The 16,816-nt window shown below is 42.2% G+C and overlaps 1 protein-coding gene and 1 long non-coding RNA gene across 5 annotated transcripts in view; both read left to right on the top strand.

Annotated features, from left to right (window-relative positions):
* The window catches only part of LOC144988961 (NLR family CARD domain-containing protein 3-like), a 204,062-nt gene that overhangs the window by 126,038 nt on the left and 61,208 nt on the right, over positions 1-16,816 (top strand). The window lies entirely within an intron of this gene.
* LOC144989499 (uncharacterized) lies at positions 1,539-13,053 on the top strand. The gene is made up of 2 exons (XR_013653734.1): positions 1,539-1,901; positions 12,167-13,053. It is a non-coding gene; the product is annotated as an uncharacterized LOC144989499 (long non-coding RNA).

Genomic DNA, 16,816 nt, shown 5'->3' with positions numbered 1-16,816 from the left:
GAGGTACCAAGGTTATAATAATTTTATTAAAAAAATGTTAAAAAACAAATAAAAATAGACCAGTTAAAATAAATGCACACAAAAAAAAACAGAAACAGAGATTCAGTTTGCTGAAGACCTGAATAGCTAAAGGAGGTGGAGACTCCTAAAGTTTTTATTTTTCAAGAAAATAACTGTTTTTCTGCAATATAGAATCACTTGATCATCTGTGTTTTGAATGTATTTATGTTTACAGTTTTTGGGAGGATTTTTCTGTTGGTGCTCCTCAAATTTTCCTTTTCCTATTTCTATTCAGTTACAAAAACATCGTATTATTAGTAGTTTCTGCTGATAATTTATTTGATTTGGCATTTAATACTGTATTAATTTCTGGAAAATTCTTCATTCATAAGAGTAGATTTTTTTCAAACCAAACCATTATTTACTACATTTAAGAACTGTTAATATTTTAAATCACTAAAATACATGAAAAAAAGAAAGCAATAAAACTGTCCATTTTCATTGAAGATCACATGTTGTATGACAATCCCTAGTATTGTGAACTACAATTCTAAATTTATTTTTTTAGTTGTATCTATTTCTTTTTTATTTCTTTCTGTTGTAGTTATGTGAATGGAAGTGGGCGGTTCCAATGGCCAAATGCTGCCCATGACAATTACCCCCCCCCCCCCCACTGCACCTGAGCTAATTAATGTGTTTTAAGAATGAAGTCAAACTGTTTTCATCCTCATTGAAACGTATTCAGAACCTAAGTCCTTTCATTAATGACATTTGTAAATCTGCTACAAAATTGTTACTGATATAGGGTCTAGATTGTTGATTGCCTTAAATTTTAATTTATACTGAAAGTTTTATTTTTATTTTTATGTGTATAGTTTTTTTTTTGTTTTGTTTTTTGTTAAAAGATGTGCTTTAATTCATTGGGTGGTTGTGTCTGCGAGAGTTTTGTAATTATTTTTAAATATAAGTTAAGAAAAAAACCTGAGCCAAGTAATCCTGCTGCAGCTCCATCATTATTGTCTTTTTTACACAAGAAGAAAACAATACAAACATTTTTACAGTGAATTTATTCAGTTTAACATCAGGTATTTCTGCTTTGCAGACCTGCAGACAATGACAAAGGGTCAAACAAAACCAGAACTAATTGTTGTTCTAATCTGAGACTTCAGATAAACTGAGGTTGGATGTAAAAATTATCTTAAATAGTAAAAACAAAAAAGCTTCAGTCTCTATTAAGTCTCTACTCTAAACAGTTCTTCATCTCCTAAACAGTCCTTTTATGCTCACATCTTTGATTACAGTTTGGTTTTGTGGTTAATTCCAGTACATCGTTTAAAAAATAAAAGTACATCGTAAATTCTGGTGACGTCATATCCGCTTACCAAGCGGTTTTGACAAAAATATTTTTGTTTTTTTTAGATTTTTTTATTAAAAAATATTTTGTGACTTAAAATGTTGTAAATTATTTTCGTAAAAAAATTAATATTCGGATTATCGAAATGTAAAAGGCTTTTTCAGAATGAAGTAATCAGCGTGACCCGGAAGTAAACAGCAGCGCGCGGCGCTAGCAGCTTGTAGCTAGCTTGTGTTCAGAGACCGGCGGCGGTTTTGTCCGGACGTTCGTGAAGTTTTTGGACCGAAAGGAGGATACGAACTGTCAGCATCGAGTGAAAAAGCAGCGTAAAGAAGGTGTTTGTGGGAGTTGGAGCTGAAGATCGGAGCAGGAACCATGTCTTCCCTTCAGTCTCTGAGAGAGTTGATCAGCGAGCGACTAGCTGCTGCTGCTGAAGAAATCTGCAGACTCTGTGAAGGAACCATCGTCCAGTACGAGGAGGAGCTCTGTCGTCAGCGCAGACTGCTGGATGTCATCTGGAAACCACAGCTGCAGCTCCACCACATAGGTATGTCACCTTCATCACACAAACACAGAAGAACACAATTGAACAACACACGCACGCGACAGTATGAAATGTGGCCAAAATGTGCAAGAAATTTCAGCAAATCAGAGTAATTTAGCATAAATCTTCTTTAACTTCAGGACAATATCAGAATAGATGGATCACTGTTTCAGTGGAATTTTGCAGCAAAAACTACAGAGTAGTTGACAGCATGATAGCATCGGATAAGATAATTGTAGGCAGATGTTGGACAGAACAACGTAATGCTGATGATTCTGATAAGAAAAGAAATCCCTGATTAAATTGAGAGATGACTAAAAGCTTAAACTGATTCTGTAGCATAATTTAAAATAAAAGTCAAAACCAGAAATGCTTTTTCGTTTTCAAAATGAAGCTGCATTTTTTGACTCAAATTATAATGAGAAAACAATCCACCAAAATGCTTTTTCATTTTCTACTTCAACATTGATTATTCTGTCACTGAATGAAAATGATAAAGAGAATGGTATTTGACATCTCTCAGCGTCTGCCCTAAAGACCTCCGTCTGCAACATGTGGGCTTATTTTACCGTGTCTGAGACCAACCACTCACTCGCTGTTTGAAAAATGTCTTCGACAGAAGTGTCACAAAGAGGGTCAAAGGTCAAGCTTTAACACCACAATTTCACAAGCTATTTGAAAATTCACCACCACCATGTGTGGAAAGAATATGAAGCTGCTGTCATTGCTGGTGCTTACCACAGTCTTAGGGGCCACCAAAAAAAAATTATAAGATTTAAAGTTGTAGATTTATGAGAAAAAAAACTGGTAAACTTAAGAGATTAAAGTGGAGGTGAGCATACAGAGCAGCTATTGACGTCAGGTGACTATGGGATTTCTGGGTATGTGAATGAAAAAAAAATAAAGCTGCGGTCCTCTACACCCAAATGTGTCTTTGAGCTCCTTATTTTATGAAACTCTGCTTTACCAACACTGACAATAATTTGATTTTGAGTCGCCAAAAGGTTCTGAATTTCTTTGTTTTTCAAACCTATCTGGAAATAAAGCTTCACCAAATGATCCACATATTTCCTCTTTAAGCTAGGCTCCAATAAACGGAAAACTTTGGTGTTTTTTCCTCGTTAATCTATGACTTTGTTCTTGTAAATTTGACTCAGAAGTCGTGATTAAAAAACAAAGTTTATAAACTGCCCTAAAACTCCATTTTAAGCGTTAGCACTTATTCAAAGAAAAAAAAAGGAAAGTTTCTGGGCATTTGAGAAGTATTTTAAAAATATCAGTTGACTATTGGTATCCGGATTGGTTGTAGAAAGTCATAATGTTGCATCACTACTACAGAGTGTATCAATGTTTAATCTAAATCTAATTTGAATAAAAGTTTTAGCTTGGTACATTATGTGGATAATCTTAAAATGAACTTTTTACTCTATTGATGATCAAGAATTTATTACAGATTATGAATTAGCCAAACCTCCTTCCATGCAATATCTTCAACAAACATGTTCCAATAAGACACTCCTTCTCAATCATTTTTTGCCAGGCCCCCCCACAAAAAAGAAAATGTTTCGCGCCCCATACACACACACATACACACAGCCACATGGTGACAATATATTAGGTTAGTATCTATAATAAATGAAGTAAGTATACCTAAACATTTAACAATAAAAAAGAAAAAAATCAATATAAATCCACTTTCAACAAATATTAACTGTATTTAGCCACAGAAACCATTTTCTAGTCTAAAACAGAAAAGAAGCTTAAAGTGCCTGAAATAAAATAATCTGTCATTATTTAAACTGGAAACATTTTGACCAACTGAACCATTTGATGTGAATTGATCTGAAAAATGAACACAGCAGCACCAATATATTTAATGTTTTAGTCTGAAGAAACAGATAAAAACATTGTGCTGATTTTTTTTCTAAATTATGTATTGTTTATTTATGATCTTAAAGAGTGCAGCTGTTTTCCTGCATTACTGCTGTCTTTATGTCAAATACTGACACAACTAAATTACAGGCAGACAACATTGATAGAAAATAAAGACACGTCATCAAAATGTCTACATTAATTAATAAGAATTACATTATTAGCATGAGCTGGGGAATCTGAATGCACACGATGATCCTGGTGTTGCACAATCCAGGCAGCGCTTGCAGCTAGCCACGCCCCCCGTTCCACCTCGCAGCCTGAGCCCACTACCCCTCCCCTTTTATTCTCACATGTGGGACAGGAGACGGGAGCAGCTGCAGGGACGGCAAATCACAGATTTCAGAAAACTATTTAAAAATAACTATTTAAAAAAACTATTTTAATAAATTGGAAACACAAGAAAAATATAAATATAAGTCAATTCAGAAATCTGCTGTTTGATCATATCAGCTTGGAAAAAAAGTCAGCCCAAAGTTCAAGTAACTTTGAAAGAATTCAGTCTCTCTGGTCTCCCGTGGCTGACTCCATGACTTAGGCTACGTTCACACTGCAGGGCTTAATGCTCAATTCGGATTTTTTGAAAAAATCCGAATTGTTTGCTAGACCGTTCACATTTCCAAGTAAATCCGAACTTTTGTGATCTCCAGTGTGACCGTGACACGACCCAAACGAGACCCGCATGCGCAGAAGCCAGAAGAATACTCAACGGTGAACGACGTCACTTGTTTGCGGAGCCAACGTTAACAATGGATGTCAACAACAGTGTTGTCAAAAGCGGAGCTCTTTTTGTAATATTAAATTTATTTTCACAAAGGAGCAGCACAATTACAATCTTCTCATTTTAAGAAGGCATTGGAGTCGGGATCGTCTGTACCCACTGTAGTGGAAGAGGAATGTGTATGTGCTGGGGCCGCGCGCCCGCGTGTGTGCAAGCGCGTGCCGCGATAGAGAATAGGGGGGGGGCAGTGTGGGCGCGCATTCATGTTGTGTGTTACGGAGGAAGGAGGACGGTAATAAAAGAAGGTTTCCCCCAAAATAAATGCTATGGACTCTTTATTAACCCGTTCTGGAGAATCTAAGGTTTAGAACAGGGAGGAGGAGGAGGATCGCCTGGGTCCCCCGCGCTTCTGAGCACGGTGGAAAGGGGAGAAAGAAAAAAAAGTTATCGCGGTAAAGGTTCAACACCACGCTCTGCCATTTAGCTGGAATTTTTTTCAAAAACCGCCCAGTTGCGGTAAGAACCCTGGAGTTTGGCTTGAAAAGAGCGATCACCCCAAATATAAATCCAATCAGTGACCTGCTTCCCTTCCACTGACTGGTCTCAGTAGCATCGTCCACCATGGTTGATGTTTACGTTCTCGTTCCCGCCTACTTCAACGCAAAATGATGACGTTTGTTGCGTGTCGATGACGTACAGTTCGGAATCAAGTCGCCTGGCCGGTCACACGGCGGTCGCAATTGAAAAGATCGGCTACAATTCGGAATCAGGACGGCAAACCCACGGGGCCTGGGTCGCATTTGAAAAGATCGGATCTGTGTCATTCAGACTGTCATGAAAAGATCGGAATTGGGCCACTTAGGGGCAAAAAATTCGGAATTGGGTCGTTTCAGCCTGCAGTGTGAACGTAGCCTTAGAGGGTGGGGGGCCTGGTAGTCGCTGCTCCTTGCCCTTCTGCCGTGGTTCGGGGTGGGGGTCGGGGCTGGCTCTTCTCTCTCTGTGTGAGGTGGGCCTCAATAACGGGCCTCAATAAAAGCCCTGTGTGTGACTGACTGATCAGGATATGGAGGAGTTTTACTGTCAGTTTTCACCATTAATAACCCAACTACTAACATCACAGCATGAGAAGAAACTGGTTCAGTAGAATTCAGTGTCATCCTCCTGGAGATACACTGGATGTTCTTTTGAATTAAAATTATTAATATGAACACAGCTTTATTTAAAATTGAAATGCTTCTGGACAGTTTAGTTTGCTGATATCTAACATGTGCTTTCCAGTTTAGTTTTTCATCAATAATTAACCCAATGAAATGTATTTTCACGAACCTTTTTTCACCCTGTTTATTTTAACATTTCTATTTTTTCATAATGGTTACCAAACTGCATCAAATAACACAATGAAGCATTCAGTGTCTATGAGGCGTTAATAGCTGATAGCAGAAAGATCTGTGAATGCTCTTTCTGACTGAAGGAGATCCTCAGTGCTTCCATGGTCTCACACAGAGGATGAAGAGGATTGTCCATGATGGATTCCAGTTTTCCTTACATCTACCTCTCACCCATCACAGTCACAGACTCTAGGGAACATCCCAGTACAGAGCTGGATCTCTGCAGCAGTTTGTCGATCTTCCTCCTGTTCCTGTCCATGCATCCACTCCCCACCAACACACGCCGTAGAAGAGGACAGATGCAATAACGCCATCATAAATAGTCCGTAAGAGTCCTGCAAACTCTGAAGACCTTTGTCTCCTCAGCAAGTGGAGTCAACTGGCCCTTCTTGTTCAAGATGTCTGCGTTAGTCATCCAGTTCAGTCTGTCATTGAGGTGAACACCCAGGTATTTCTGAGAGTCCAACGTCTCAATGTCTTTTCCTGGATGTTCATGGATGAAACAGGAAGTGACTTCCTTCTGAAATTGATGATCATCCACAGCATGTCCATATTTGTGGTGGGGTGTATCCTCTTCACCAAGGGGTTAAATGGGGGCTTAAGAATGTCCAGGTTGTGTTAGAGTTGCCCAGTGTGGGTAAAGATGATTAGCTGTAGGTGTCATGGTATGGGTTTATTTTGTCTTGGTTTTTGCTTCATTTCTTGTTCTGTCATCGTTTGTTCTGTTTCCTGTTTTATTTTTAAAGGTGTTCTGTTTGGTCATGTTCCTGAGTTTTACTTCCTTGTCCCAATCTGTCCTGATCATGTTCACCTGTGTCTTGTGTGCCCTGTCTGTATTTAAGTCTTGCTTCTCCCTTTCTCTTGTGCTGGTCCATTAACGTCACTAACGTCTTCATGTCATAGCATCATTTATTTCTTGGATGTTTCCATGTTTCTTGCCACGCCACAGTAAGTCTAGTTGTTGTGCCGGACGCACCCCGACTCACCCCTTTTTCCAACGGGGTGCCGGACCCACTCTGGCCCCAGCTTGACCCGCCGGCCGACTGCTGGCCCGACCCACCGGCCGACTGCTGGCCCGACCCGCCGGCCGACTGCTGGCCCAACCCGCCGGCCGACTGCTGGCCCGACCCGCCGGCCGACTCCACGCCTGACACGCCGGCCGACTCCGTGCCTTACACGCCGGCCGACTCCGTGCCTTACACGCCGGCTGACTCCACGCCTGACACGCCGGCTGACTCCACGCCTGACCCTCCAGTCGACTCCACGCCTGACCGGCCAGCTGACTGCACGCCTGACCGGCCAGCTGACTCCACGCCTGACACGCCGGCTGACTCCACGCCTGACCCTCCAGTCGACTCCACGCCTGACCGGCCAGCTGACTCCACGCCTGACCGGCCAGCTGACTCCACGCCTGACCGGCCAGCTGACTCCACGCCTGACCGGCCAGCTGACTCCACGCCTGACCGGCCAGCTGACTCTTCGCCTGACCTGCCAGCTGATTCCATGCCTGACCGGCCAGCTGACTCCACGCCTGACAGGCCAGCTGACTCCACGCCTGACAGGCCAGCTGACTCCACACCTGACCGGCCAGCTGACTCCACGCCTGACCGGCCAGCTGACTCCACGCCTGTCTCCATGCCTGACTCCACGCCTGTCTCCCTGCCTGACTTCACGCCTGCATCCACGCCTGCATCCACGCCTGCCTCCATGCCTGCCTCCATGCCTGCCTCCAAGCCTGCCTCCAAGCCTGCCTCCATGCCTGCCTCCACGCCTGCCTCCATGCCTGCCTCCATGCCTGCCTCCATGCCTTCCTCCATGCCTGCCTCCATGCCTGCCTCCATGCCTCACTCCATGCCTTACGCCTCGGAGGACTCCATGCCTGACGCCTCGGAGGACTCCATGCCTGACGCCTCGGAGGACTCCATGCCTGACGCCTCGGAGGACTCCATGCCTGACGCCACGGAGGACTCCATGCCTGACGCCTCGGAGGACTCCATGCCTGACGCCACGGAGGACTCCATGCCTGACGCCACGGAGGACTCCATGCCTGACGCCACGGAGGACTCTATACCGGACCTGCCTCGCCGGACCGCTCGGCCTCCCGGACGTCCTCCGGACCTGCCTCGCCGGACCGCTCGGCCTCCCGGCCGTCCTCCGGACCTGCCTCGCCGGACCGCTCGGCCTCCCAGCCCGGCCTCCCAGCCGTCCTCCGGACCTGCCTCGCCGGACCGCTCGGACACCCGGCCGTCCTCCGGACTCTTCTCGGCCTTGCTGGCGTGCCAAGCCCGGCCTCCCTGTACTGAGTTGCCTGTCACAGTTAGTCTCACGGGCCCCCTCCTCCTTGGTGGACTGTTGGAACCTCGGAGCGGTTCCTGGAGAGGGGGGTACTGTCATGGTATGGGTTTATTTTGTCTTGGTTTTTGCTTCATTTCTTGTTCTGTTTCCTGTTTTATTTTGAAAGGTGTTCTGTTTGGTCATGTTCCTGAGTTTTACTTCCTTGTCTCTATCTGTCCTGATCTTGTTCATCTGTGTCTTGTTTGCCCTGTCTGTATTTAAGTCTCGTCTCTCCCTTCCTCTTGTGCTGGTCCATTAACATTACTAACGTCTTCATGTCATAGCGTAATTTATTTCTTGGATGTTTCCATGTTTCTTGCCACGTCACACACTGCAAAAAAAGAAAATTTGGCAGAACTTAAAATTGTAAGGCAACAAACTTCGGTAAAATTTTGAGTTAAGGACCTAAACTCAATATTTTAAGTTTTGTGTTGGAGTTTTCAAACTCATTTATCTAAGTTCTTCTAACTCAGTTGTAAGTTGTATGAACTTAAAAGTTCAAGTTGGATTAATTTTGAATTGTAATTTTGACCAACTCAGATGTAAGTTATAGTGACCTAAAATGTCGAGTAATCCTAACTCTGAATCTTGATTTTTCACAACTCAGGCTTAGATGTACAGACTTAATTTTTTAGGCTGGAACAACCGTAAATTCCAATTATTGCTGACTTGACCAGAGGTTGAAATAATTTAAATTTGAGTATTAAGAGCACCTCTACTTTTAACTTTTAGTACAGTTCAGTAATCATACATACTTTATACCATTCTGCTTTTAATTTTTTATTTCCACATGCAGCCCAGATCTTCTCAAGATCATTGAGGCACAGGTTAGCAGTCACAGCTTACCTACATGTGTGCAGAAGGACAAATACATATGCTTAACCATACTTTATAACAGCAACAACATGAGGGTCATTTCTCTTCACAGCTCCCTAACTCAAGGTTTGGGAATCAACACTTCCCATGAGTCTTAGTTGCCTTGGGCGGGGCTAAGGCCCAGTTCCACAAAACGTTGTTTACAAAATGGCTGAAGCCCTGGGGGGTATTCCAGAAAGGAGGTTATGCTAGCTCCCACGATAAGTTTGAGGCTAAGGAAGTTGATTAATTCAATTAAGTAGGTGTAACTTTGATGCTGCTGTTAGATCGACACCGCAAGGAATTGTGGGATACAACGTACTTTATGTACTTGCTGTGCACGTGCATTAACCCAGGGTTACCAAGTCAAGCGTGATTACTCTAACTCATATCAGATCTTTAGGAACCAACATAGGATTTCAGCCAGAGTTCAGAGTTAAAGTCAGGGTAGTTTAAACATTCTTCCTGAAATACCCCCTGGTTCGTGTCTGTAACACACACACAAACACACATATGTATAACTGATTCTAATACTTGTGTCATTAAATAAGAGTTAAAACTTCTCCACTTGACACTTCTTGACAAACCACTCAATCAGTGGACATTGCCAACTCCAAAAGTTGGCATTCCCGCATTTCACAATTAAAAAAGATAAGTTCACAGAACTTTATCACACTGTAATGAGCTGCAACTCAGATATATAAGTACAGACAACTCAACAAATAATGTTGAACTGTACGACTACCTTAACTTGCTGAACTGACTTAAATTGTTGGATTTATTAGTAGAACTTAGATTATAGAGTTATTACAACATAAAAGATTTTGTTAAGTCAAAAAATTTAAGTTGGATTTATTACAGTGCAGTAAGTCTAGTTTTGTTTTTTGTTATCCTGCTCGGCAGCGCCTTTTGTTTGCACTGAAACCGTTTGCCTCCTGCCTCTGCGTCTGGGTCCTACCTGCTCTCCTGTCCCCCATACCCTGACAGTAGGCCTTTTTTGCGTTGGCAAACAGCAAGTTCAGTGTTTATTGCCCCTGCTCTGGCAGTCAACATACTGGGTGAAGTTGGGGTAGAAAGAGGGATGGAGTTAAAGTCTCCATAAATTATGAGAAAGGACTGTGGATGTGCTGTTGGGAGCTAAGAGACAGAGGTGGATATGTCTTCACAGGCTGCTTTAGCCTCTGCAGATGGTGGAATGTTAACACAATAACAAGAATACTCCCCTCCCCCCCAGATTGTACGGCTGAACGCTGTCTGCTAACTGTTCAATGTCTTTGATGCAGTTTTGTCTTGTGGGTTACACCATCCCCCATTAACGTACACCACAAGCCCCCTCCCTACCACCTACCAGTCCGCTCTCACTAGTTGGAAATGCTCCAGAGTTCCATCAGAGTTTGGTGTGAGGTCCATGAGCCAGGTCTCCATGAACGGCAGGAGACTGCTCTTCTGGTACTCCTATTGCAGTCTGGTTAGCGCTGGGATGTCCTTCATTATTTTGGGAAAATGTCTTTCATTCTGCATGAGGATGGATGGACGCTTTACTTGTAGCGTTCCTTCCTCTCCTGGTGCTTAACTCAAATTCTACAGCCTCTCCTGTGATGGCGTAACTCTTTGAGAATCTCCAGTCGCTTCTCTGCTAGCATGTTGATGCCTGGTGACAACAGCTGATTGCACGTGTAAATAATGCGCCCACTGATCATTTCAGACCCTGACGTGGTGGAAAATAATTCAGAAATGAGTAGCAGGTGTGCCACTACTCTGATCAAATGTCAAAAGTCCATGTCTGTACTACTCAGGCAAGCTGAGGTAACTGACAGCCTATTGTGGCGCCCATCGCAATACTAATGAGAATCATTAAGTGTTCTCTAATTTAGACTAGTTACAAACATGTCTTAATAGTGTTTCACTGCAACTTCATTACAAATATTTACAGCATCTAACAAAAGATCAAAAGGTTATGGCCTTGCCATATGAAAGTTATTGAACCTTTGCTGAACTTTTGTCATGTTACTCAGCTGTTTTTACAGAAAACTTTCAATTCCTTAAATAAGGATAAAATAATAATAACACAATTTTGTAAGTGCCTGAAGACAAAAATGTGTTGTGCAGGTTTTTCAATGAATATGAATGTTTTTCCTCCCTTGTTTGCTCAGTTGAATCCTTCACTAAGGTTCAGCCATCTTGAATTTTCTTAATACTTGTCCTAATTCATTGAATATAGTGAGGTCAGATGTCACGTTAAGTCCCTTTGTGAAGGCCTGTTAACATAAATGTTTTAAGTTAAGGGTCATTGTTCCCTTGGATGTATGAAGCCTTGTAAAATGAAAACCAGACTTTTTGTAAAGAATATCTGCTGTTTCAGTGTGTGTTGAACAAATTAGTCCACTTAGATTTAGTCCACTTAGATTTAGTTACCTGCAATAGTCATACGTTTGTAGTTCCTTTTTTGGTTCACAGAGTGTAGTTAATCTTTTAACCCTGAAGAATAATCTGAGCCCGAATTGAGTGGTTTCAGTGCTAAAAAGTCTTGTGTAACGTGTGTGTTCATAGTGTGTTGGTGTAGGGAGTGTGTGAATTAAGAGCTGTAGTTGGTATTAAAATTGGTGGGTAATATTTCAGAAATCCTTAAAATTTCTTGATGTGAGGTGTTTGCCCCGAACTCTCACCTCACAGAGAGAAGGCTCTAGTTTAAATCTCAGCTGGGTCCTTGCTGTATGGAGTTTGCGTGTTTTCCTTGTGCCCCCGCCATAGCACCCATAGGTGTGCATATGAGTGTGTGTGTTCTGTGGTCAGGTGATGGACTTGCAACCTGTCCGTGGTGGACCCTGGCTTCCTGGTATAAACCCCAGGATTCCCATGACCTCAAAAGGGATTCAGGGGGTTCAGAAAATGGATGAATGGGTGGATTATTTTTTTAATTAAAAATTTAAAGCAATTATCTTCTGAATGAAGTGATTACAATTTTTATTGGTACTTAACAAAGAACAATTTTTTTAAAAAGTGTAAACAAGCTTCTTGTTGGGTTTGTGTCTCTGCAGTGCTCCCCCAGCATTGGATGACTGAAGAGGAAGATCTTCGCAACCAGCAGAGGAACTTTAGAATGGAACTGAAGGAACCAGAACATCCACGGATTAAGGAGGAACTGCAGGAACCAGAACCTTCAGAAATTAAAGAGGAACTGAAGGAACAAGAACCTCCACAGATTCAAGAGGAACAGGAGGAACCAGAACCTTCAGAAACTAAAGAGGAACTGCAGGAACCAGAACCTCCACAGATTCAAGAGGAACAGGAGGAACCAGAACCTTCAGAAACTAAAGAGGAACTGCAGGAACCAGAACCTCCACATATGAAAGAGGAGCAAGAAGAGCTCTACATACGTCAAGGTGAAGAGCAGCTTGATCTGAAGCAGGAGACTGATACCTTGATGGAGATTCCTACTTATGAGGAAGATGAGAACAGTGAAGCAGATCTAAACAATCAGCAGAGCCTTATTGTAACTAATTGTCAGGAGGAAGAAGGAAACCAACACAAAGAACCAATATTAACTACAGATGGAGAGACAGATCCACAGAAGAAAGATCAGAGGAAGCGAAGAGACAGACGTCATGCCCAAAGTGGGTACCGCTCTCACATGTCACAAAGTCAGAGTGACATCAACTTGGAGGAAATAACAGAAAAACGTGTTCGTGACAAAACTTTAAGGAAAATTGCTTCAAAGAAGAAATGTAAAAAAAAAGAGAAACCAAAGAAAAACTCTTGTAAAGAGTGTGGAAGATGTTATACTACTGCTCAAAGTTTGAAGTATCACATGTCTACCCATACAGGAGAAAGGCCTTATTCCTGTAAAAAATGCAGCAAAAGGTTTGTTCAGAAGTCTCATGTCACGTGTCACATGTTAACTCACACAGGAGAGAAGCCTTTTTGCTGCAAAGAATGCAACAAATGTTTCCGGTATAGTTCTGTGCTCACTCATCACATGTATACTCATACAGGAGAGAAGCCTTATTCCTGTAAGGAATGCAACATGAATTTCAGAAAAAAATCTCATCTCTCATCTCACATGCTAACTCACACTGGAGAGAAGCCTTATTCCTGTAAGGAATGCAGAAAAAGTTTCACTCAGAGGTCTCATTTAACACGTCACATGTTAACCCACACTGGAGAGAAGCCATATTCCTGTAAAGAATGCAACATGCGTTTCCGGTATAGATCTGTGCTCACTCATCACATGTTAACTCACACAGGAGAGAAGCCTTATTCCTGTAAGGAATGCAACAAGGACTTCAGGAAAAAATCCAATCTCTCATCTCACATGTTTACTCACGCAGCAGAGAAGCCTTATTCCTGTAAAAAATGCAGCAAACGTTTCACCCAAAGGTCTCTTGTTACACGTCACATGTTAACCCACACACGGTAGAAACAGCTTCGTAGTTCCAGTTCAACAATCATTCCTCCTTTTCAGGAGAAATAATTGCAGGTATCACTGTAAGTTTCCTGTTCTGCGATAAATGATTCTTGTTTACAAAGGTTCAATTTTTTTTAAAGTAGTTTTTTTTTTAATCAGAGAAAATGTTTTCAAATGCTTATAAATAAATGATATATCAGCCGTTTCTGAAGCACTCGGTGTGTGTCAATTCGGAACAGAAAATTTTGTGTGTTTTTTATTTGTCAGTTCCATTTTGTATCTTGTTAAAAAGTGTCAAATAAAAGACAATATTTGTTAGTTTGTATTGGAGTTAATATGAAATAATATTGTTTATGAATTCATTTTGAAATGATAACCAAGTCATAGATCCATCAACCGATACCTGTTAACTAGTTTACCTTAGTCTAGACCTGTGTTTCCAAGTGAAGCAGGTTAGTTCATCAGAGAAAATGTTTATTAAATGTTCCTAAATAAATGATTTTCAGTTGTTTCTGAAGCCCTCTGTGTGTGTCTGTCATTTCTAACAAAAACATTGTTTCTTTGTTAGTTGCAGTTGCACTTGTATCAAGTTGAAACGCTGAAATAAATAAAAAAATATTTGGCAATTTATATTTTAGCTTATCTGAAATTATATGGTTTATAATTTATTTCTTAAATTATAATTAATAGATCTCTCAACCTATACCTGCTAGCTAATTATAGTCTAAACCTGTGTTGATCGGCATGTTTTGACCTAAGCCACATTTTTTTCATGAAGCAAAGTCAGAGGGTGCACATCATTCTGTTGACTCTAACACTTGGCTGGGGATCCTGCCTCAGGCTTGTCTTCCGCCCTCAGTCGTCCCCTAACTCCATCTGGATGAAGCTAATCTGATGGATTATTAACATGTAGTTGTAGGGTTAAACAAGTTAATTGTTCACTTAGGACAGGGGTCTCGAACTTGCGGCCCGCAGGCTATTTGCGGCCCCCAAGATGATATTTGGCCCCCCCTTCCCCCCAATATGAAAGTTTAATGGTAGAGTGTCCCCCCAGTTTATATGAATAACACTTTTTCAGTACTGTGCACAGAGCTGACTAACCAACCAATCACAGTGGGGTATGTGACTCTTGGGGGCATGACATTGACTGGGCTTGAAAGCAGGGAATCATTTAAGCATTTAAGGCATGAAACCTGACAGCCCCCTCCCCGGACCACATTGAGGAGTTCCTTACTTTCCTTTTTAGAACGTTGCATGTTATTTTCAAAATACATGTATTTAGTGCTTAACTTATTTCTGTGCTGCACAGACCCAGAGGAGGGTTAAGGTTATGGTTACACCCGGCGGCATATTAACCCCATATCAACCCCAACCAAACGGTTCTCGTGCGTGGCTGTTACTTCAGCACGCCATTTGCGCAGGAGATGATGGGTCAGCTGAGGAGAATAAATGTCCCACACCTACATGCATGACAGCTAACGGGACTTTAACATTGAACACGTGTGAGCAACAAGATTTAGTCTTAGACACATTAAAATACGAGGGGAAAATGCAACGATAGTTGTGTTTGAGATGATTATGTCGCCAACAAAAATTTCCATTGATTTTTTATTCTTTCTTTTATCTCAGGTATCTGTATCAATTGTTCTGATCTCCAGTGAACAGTGCCCGTTCTTTTACGAACCACAGTGTCATGATACGACGAGAGTTCAGAATGACGCAGTAATCAAAGCCAAAGGTGGCTACTATGAAGAACCTACAACATGACATATTCTCAGTTGTTTCACACTTTTTGTTATCTATAGAATTCCACATCTGTTCATTCATAGTTTTGATGCCTTCAGTGTGAATCTACAATGTTCATAGTCGTAAAATAAAGAAAACTCTTTGAATGAGAAGGTGTGTCCAAACCTTTGGTCTGTACTGTGTGTGATTACATGTGTGGCAAAGCTACACCGTGGTTCATGAGCTGTTTTCTGTGGAAAGAAGCTCTGTTCATTATGAATACAGACTCCTTGTGTTTTCCAAAGGGGGGAAAAAGCATGGATGAAGGGGAGGGTGGGTCATTTTAAGAACAGAACCCCCCCCCCCTCCCCTCTGGGCTGGCCTAAGGCATCATTTTCCTCAAATTTTTTTTTGCACGTTGCAGGCCCCCTCTATCACCCCCAGCCACCAGGGGTCATCAAAACCCTGTTTCTCTTTTCTGTCCGCGTCCACCAGGGGTCACCATTTCTCCACTTTACACCTCCTGGGTCCAGGTGACCCCACTTCTCTTTTTTTTTTGTCTTAGTCCACCAGAAGGCGCCATGCCTGCTCTCTGCCACCAGATGGTGCCAACTTCACAGTTTGTGTTTCCACCATCATCCACCAGAAAAGGTTGTTTATAGTTTAAGGTGGGGTCATATGGACCCACTAGACAGTGCAGGTAACTATTGATTAAGTCTGTATTCTCCCAGAGTCTGAGTCTTTTTAGTGACAGATGAGGGTCAGACTCTGTCTCTGATGGTCAGACTCTGAGCCTCTGAATCAGCATACGCTGAATCTACAGTTCTGTTTTTATCCATTTTCTATCCGTCTTGTTCCTCTCAGGGTCTCTAAAGCCACAGACTCTGGCTGACTGTTCCAACACAGTCCTTTCTGTGAGGAGGGCAGCTGTTAAGATTTGTTTATTCTGCCTTATTGTCTATTTTCTTTATTTTGCTCCTGAACATTGAGTTGTTCCAGGTAGGACCAACTCCACAGCTGCAGGAGGCAGTATAAGGAAAATGTGAATCCTAATCTACCAGGTAGGTAGATGGAAGAAGTATTTAACCAGGTGACACTGTGCAGGTGGGGGTTTTTGTCTGGCAGTGTTGGTGAGCTGAACAACAAACATTTCAATGCTTGGATTGTAGTTTCAGGTGACACAAAGGGGTAGGAACCTTTGTATGTGTTTATTTGTGCCTGGAGGGAAGTTGAATAAAAGCGGAACCTGTGTGAAGCTACAAGCGTGTCTCGTGTGTTGGTGATATAAAAATATATAAAAATCAGCCACTTGAACATGGTGTCAGAAGTACACCTAGGAGGGGTTTGAACTGGAGAAAAAAAAGTGGATTTTGCCGCTCGTAGTCGTCATCGAAGTCCAGGACGGCCGCCATGAGTCGATTTCAGGTACCCCCACCTCAGCAGTTTTCCTTCAAGGCAGATGACTAGCCTAAGTGGATAAAGCGTTTTGAAAGGTTCCGGATTGCGTCTGGTTTGGAGACTCAAGCCGAGGAGAACCAAGGGAATTCGCTGATTTATT

The sequence above is a fragment of the Oryzias latipes genome, chromosome 2 (genome assembly GCF_053564925.1).
Source record: "Oryzias latipes strain Hd-rR chromosome 2, Olatipes_Hd-rR_3.1".
NCBI classification, from domain to species: domain Eukaryota; kingdom Metazoa; phylum Chordata; class Actinopteri; order Beloniformes; family Adrianichthyidae; genus Oryzias; species Oryzias latipes.
Note: the sequence above shows the minus strand (reverse complement) of the source record. Positions and strands in the feature narration are given on the sequence as shown.